The sequence below is a fragment of the Calonectris borealis genome, unplaced genomic scaffold (assembly GCF_964195595.1).
Source record: "Calonectris borealis unplaced genomic scaffold, bCalBor7.hap1.2 HAP1_SCAFFOLD_165, whole genome shotgun sequence".
NCBI classification, from domain to species: domain Eukaryota; kingdom Metazoa; phylum Chordata; class Aves; order Procellariiformes; family Procellariidae; genus Calonectris; species Calonectris borealis.
This window is the reverse complement of record NW_027441551.1, coordinates 1-5,910: the sequence shown is the minus strand read 5'-3', so window position 1 is coordinate 5,910 and position 5,910 is coordinate 1. Positions and strand designations below refer to the sequence as shown.

The 5,910-nt window shown below is 47.4% G+C and overlaps 1 long non-coding RNA gene across 1 annotated transcript; it reads left to right on the top strand.

Annotated features, from left to right (window-relative positions):
* Nucleotides 1–987: 987 nt before the first annotated feature.
* On the top strand, nt 988–2,883 carry LOC142077155 (uncharacterized). The gene is made up of 2 exons (XR_012671583.1): nt 988–1,151; nt 2,626–2,883. It is a non-coding gene; the product is annotated as an uncharacterized LOC142077155 (long non-coding RNA).
* The last annotated feature ends 3,027 nt before the right edge of the window (nt 2,884–5,910 follow it).

Below are 5,910 nucleotides of genomic sequence, written 5' to 3'. Positions count from 1 at the left end.
CGTAGGGTTGCGCTCGGGGTCTGAGAGCGTTGTGTATTTTTGCTATTGGAAGACGGAAGAGAGCGTGTGCCTGTTAAATCTAGTGACGGTCGAAGGTTGGGAGGGACCCTGAGCAGGTTTGGTGGCACAACTGCAGTTTTCAAAGATCTTGACCGTTTGGAGAAACGGCCTGGAAAAAAGGATTCCTCTTTTGCAGCGAGTTCACAAGGACAGATGGGTTGCTGTACTCTTTAACAAAAACACTCAACTTGGGACATATAGGGTGAGGAAATCGCGGCTATACTTAGGCTTGAGAAAATGTACGTAGGTATCTGTGTCTGTCACCTGCGCGTCTCTAGGAAAGTGAGTTCTAGCGAAAGTAAAGCTGCCAATGAGCCAAAAAAAAGGCACGGTCGTCTAAAACATGCAGAAGCTCTGGTGGCCTGTCTCAACAACCGTACCAAAGATGATGCAAAATACTTTTTCCTCCACTCAGTGTTGTAGTCTTCACAGGAAAGGAAGCTTTGTGCTAAACGTTGGGTTTTTTTTTCCTTTCCTCTCAGCAGAATGTCAACTGCCGTGAAAGTACGAGACAGATGGAAAGGATCCATAGTGGTCTGCAAGTACCGAGGTAGGTGTGTGATACGTGTCTGCATTTTTCCTAAGGTGCTTGTAGTATGGACTTTACAGTAAACATTAAGAATGTGGCAGCTCTCCTTCTATATTTTTTTTTTATGTGAAATATTTTAACACAAATACTAAAAATAAATAAGGTCTGTTCTGGAGCATGGTACGCCTATGCAAAGCTTGCTTCCCTCCGTCTATTTTCTCTTCCTGAAAGCACAGTCTTCTGTTTCTGTGTGCTTACTATTAAAGGGTGCTGTGAAAGTAATGTTGGACTAGAAGAGGAAAGGAACTGTTTGTGAGAGTTCGGATGTTCAGGAGAAACGGACTTTGTTTTCACGATAAAAGCTTTATGCTTTTTCGGTCAGTCGGTGTTTAAAATACCTTACAGTAGCACTCGAAAACCTTACTGAGATACTAGCATCTGTGCTAAAAGCAATCAAGGTCAAAGAAGAGACGTGGACAAAACGGGACAAATCGGCGTCGCTTTGGTGTGTTTTCCAGGCTTTCCCAAGAAGCGTTAGCAGCCTCGTAACTAGCGACAGCGAGTCCTGTTGTGTTTTTGGTGAGTTACTGCTTCTGTAATGTCCTTTTTCCTTAACCTGCAGTGTGTAATTGACTTCAGTTGGAAAGAGATTTTCCAGAATGGAAATCTTTCTCATTCAAAGGAGTTGCCTTTTATGAGCGTCCCATCAGAATGCATGTTCAGAGATGATGTACTTGGCAGAAGTCATCCGCAACGAGACTTTTCACTCTCTCTGGAAAAAAAACAAAGTAGTAAGTCGATTTCCTTCCAGAGACCTAAGCGCAGCACGTCTTCCAACAGTCGATGTATCGCTGATCTTTGGTTCTCAGGTGTAACAGTCGAGATATCATAAAAACGTGTTCCTCCGCATGCTTGGGTACAGCCAAAAGCATTAGCAAATCTGCCAATCCCTTTTGGTAGCCTTATGTATTGCAGCACTGGAGATTTGATATTCCCCACCGCCTGCCTCCCCTCCCCCGCCCCCCCCCCCCCCCCCCCCCAAAAAGTAAAACCATATGGGAGATCTCTTATCTCACTGATTTTTCTATCATAAATGGATTTTAAAAAAGAAAGTTAAAATTGTATAATTTACAAACTGACTTGCATTGCTTAAACTGCAACTGCCAAATAGCTGTAGCATATAACTTATTAGGTGTACTTAAGCAGTTAGGTAGTTGTTCTAAATCTTTAAAAAGAGAGGCAACCGAACGTTACGGGTTTTTTTCCCCAATCTTTTGACAGAGTGCTCTGAAGTACTTTATTTCTGTCTCGCTTTCAACGGCGCGTTTCCCCGGCAGTTCGGTAGCATCGGTCTCGGCGCAGCTGGCCAGGCGTCCCTCCTAGTCATGTAACACACGCAAAACCCCTAGTCAAATGATGGCTGTGTGTTTTGGAGGTAGATAATTTAACAGTATGAATTCACAGCTACGCAATTTAAATTAATGCAAAAGGAAAATCAAGTATTTTTATGGTATAAGTATTCTTCTTGTATGTGTATAAACGTACACACACCTTTTTAGCATAAAATGAATTGCTGAGATTTGTTCTTTCTTTTTCATTTTACTCTTCCAAGTTTTACACTTCACTTTCAGCTTTATCGACCAAGCAAGCAAGATGCGCAGCAGCAGCAGCGCAAGGGCTGGAGCTGTGGCGGTGGATCCGTGAGCGTAGATGCTGATTACGGCGCGCCCTTGTCCTGCAGCCTCAGGGGGTTATCTCCCTGCAGCGGTGCTGTAAGGAAGGGACGAGACGTTTTCCAACACCAGCAAGAGCGTTTACTTCTCTGCGAAGAACGTGTTCAAAATCGTGTCAGTTAGTCTTAATGCTGATTTTAAGCGTTCGAATCGCGCTAGCTTTTAAAGGACGTGTTGTATTTCGAGCTGACCCATTTGCCTAGCATCCTCCTTTAGCTCAACTACTACCCTATCCCTTATCCTGACTGAATTCCTCTGCTGCCTTCGGTGCTATTTTTTTAATAGGCTGAAATATCCGTTGAGATTTTTGTTTTTCAGATGTCTCGCTGTAAGCGTCCCGTGATGCTCAAGAGAGACCCCCCAGCCCAGGTTTGCCTGCCGGTCGTTAGGCGTGCTGACGGTAAGGGGCCAGCTGCCAGCCTGCGGGACGGGGGCTGGGGGGGGGCTGCAAGCGTTTGGGGGGGCTGCCCCTCCTTTATCTTTCCAGCAGAGCCCCCCTTTTTGGCGGGGGTGCGTGTGTGCATACGTAAACGGCATTATTAAAGTAACGAGCTGCCGGTTGGGGCCGTTTCCCTCATTTTGTGCCTTTTTGGGGGCTGAAAAAAAGGGGGGGTTGGGGGACCTGGGGGGGGCGATGATGTCATTTGGGGCACCCCAACATCACCGGGGGGGGTGATAATGCTGTGGAGGAGCAGGTGAGTGGGGAATGGGGGGTCATGGGGGGGGGGGGGTGTCGTTCCCCCCCAAAAAAAGGGGGTCACAGCCCAAAAATGCCTGAAAATTCACGGGGGGTTTCAAAAATTTTTAAAAACTGTAAATATATGTGTGAGGCCTTGAAACAGAGAAAAATCTCTCATTGTTATATATATTGAAAAATAATATTCATTTATATGTACAAAAGGATTTCAAAATAAGAACCTATATCTGCCATATTATATAAAGGATTTTAGAGTATAAAAAAATTTGAAAGACATATATAGGGTTTTAAAATACAAAAATAACTCGCGTACATATAAATTAAAAAATAAAGGGCTTTAAAATGCAAAAAGGATGATATATTTTATATATGAAGGAATTTAAAGTAGAAAAAAGTCTGAATAGATATAGCTATCTACACTTACATGTTACATAGAGAGTCTAAATAGATACTATATGTAATCTAAGAGATAATATATAAGTGTAAATAGATACCTAAGTCTAAAATCTAAGTCTATAAAGATATAGGTGTAAATATACGTAAGTGTAAATAGAGAAGTCTATAAAGACATTTAAGTGTCAAAATATGTAAGTCAACAGATATATAGTCTGAACAGGTATTACATATAATAAGTGGGAAATAGGGAGGATAAGTGGGAAATAGGGGGGTATAAGTGAAACATAAATATATGCTCTAAATATATATATATGTATGTGTAAATACATTAAGTGTAAATGTCTATGATAGATAAGGTTTTTAAAATGCAAAGAAACCCTGTTTATAGGAAGGATTTAAAAACTCTTCACCCCCCCACCCCCCCCGAAATACCTCTCTATTGAAGATATAAAAGCGCTTTCAAAAGCTGCGTCTTCCCTGTTCTCCTTTTCCGCCGTTTCCCATCCTGATTTGGGGCCAGTTCCCCCAACAGGGACTTTCCCCTGCAGGGCCGCGCACACAGAGCGGGACCTGCCGCGATGGCATAAAAATACCACAAAACCCCTGATTCAGGGCCTGCAAGGGGTGAAAAAAGAACCCCGCAATTTTGGGGGAAAAATACCCAACTTGGAGCTCCCGGGAAAGCCAAATCCACCTGGATTTGTACAGCTGGAAAGCAGAAAAACGCCCATTTTCATGCACAAAACCAAAAGCAAAAATCGCCAATTTTTGTTGTGAAAAAGCGTTGAAAAACCTCCAAATTGAATATTTTGGAAAAGGAAAAAGCCCCAATTTTTATACTATAGAAAAGCAAAAAACCCCCCCAATTTGGGGAAAATTTGGGGTGAAACACCAGCCATTTGAGGGGCATCGCTCGTGGTTATCCAGTGCGGGTTATCCAGTGAGGGTCAGTTATCGGGAACGGATTATCTGTTGCGGATTATCCCAGGTGAGTTATCTGCTGTGGATGGTCCCGGGCGGACCCCCTGGCGTAGGTCACCCCCACGCATGTCCCCCCACCCATGTCTCTACCCACACACGCCCCTCCCAGTGTCCGCCCCGCCTTTCCCATGCGAGGTTTTTCCCCCGTGCGTGCAAGGTTTTCCCCGTGACGCGCCCCCCGTATCCCCTGCCCTCCTGCCTCGTGCCCGCACTGCCCTCCTCTCTCGTCTCCCTCCTCCCACCCCCCCGTGTTCCGCACTGCCTCCCCGTAACCCCTCTGCCCCAGACCCCTGGGGTGCTGCCTGCCCCGCCAACCTGCCCGTTGCCCCGCCCAAACTCTGACACCCCCCTCCCGCTCCCCCGCACCCCGCTCCCACCCCACTCTCCCTCCTCCTGCGTTTTGGGTTTGTGCTGAAAACAGCATTGATGACGCAGGGGTGTGTTAGTTCCTGCTGAGCAGCGCTTGCACGGCGCCCGGGGCTGTTCTGCTCCTCGCCCTGCCCTGCCAGCGAGCAGGCTGGGGGTGCGTGAGGGTTTGGGAGGGCGCACTGCTGGGAGAGCTGACCCCGACGGACCCAAGGGATATTCCAGACTGTATGATCTCATGAAATAAAACTAGGGGGGAGGTTGGCAGGGGGGCCGCTGCTGGGCTGCGACTGGCTGGGCATCGGTCGGTTGGTGGCGAGCAATTGTTTTCATTTGTACCGCTTGTCTTTCCTGGGTTTTTCTCTCGGTTGTGTTCCCCCCCCCCCCCCCGCTTTCCTTTTCCAAACAAGTGGAGTTTTTTCACTTTTGCCCTTCCAATTCTCTACCCCATCCCACTGAGGGGGGAGCGAGTGAGCGGTTGCGTGGTGCTTAGTTGCCGGCTGGGATTAAACCATGACACAAGGTGAGTTGCAAGCTCTGCCTGGCTAAATACTTTAGGCTCTCCGTGTTATTCCTACCGTCTTGATAGGCCATCCTTGTTCTTTCCCGCTGCTTTCAAGTGCCTTGTGCTCCATAAGCAGTCTGGGAAGTATGGTTGTTGCAGAAACTGCTACACGCTGTGACTCCTTCTCAGGTTGTTAGCTTTGCCCTTTGTATGGGCTACCGAGGTCGTCGGCTCTGCACGGGACACAGGCAGCCCGCAGAGCTTGACGCCAAGCCATTCCTTTCCCCTCGGCGCAGCAGCGGTTCTGCCGCTGCTACAGGCAGCCACTCGCTCGAGGGCGAGGGGCTGGGATGACGACAGGCTGCTGCACGCTTCAGTCGAACTGAGACGCCGTTCTCTGGGGAGCCGGTGCAAGGAGAGCTCAGGTACGTTCTGTACTGCCGATGGCCCTTCACAAGGGAAGCGTGCTTTGGTTTTAGCAGAAAAAGGTGTCAGTCACAGGCAGCCACCTATCGCTGTGCACAGCTCAGCTATTTGGCAGGTGTCCGTCTTGCTCAAGTAGAGGCGTATTCCTCACCTTGCAGTCTCGATGGCAAAACCATCGGGGTTCAAGTTACAAAAGCCTTTTGACATCGGAGCGAGA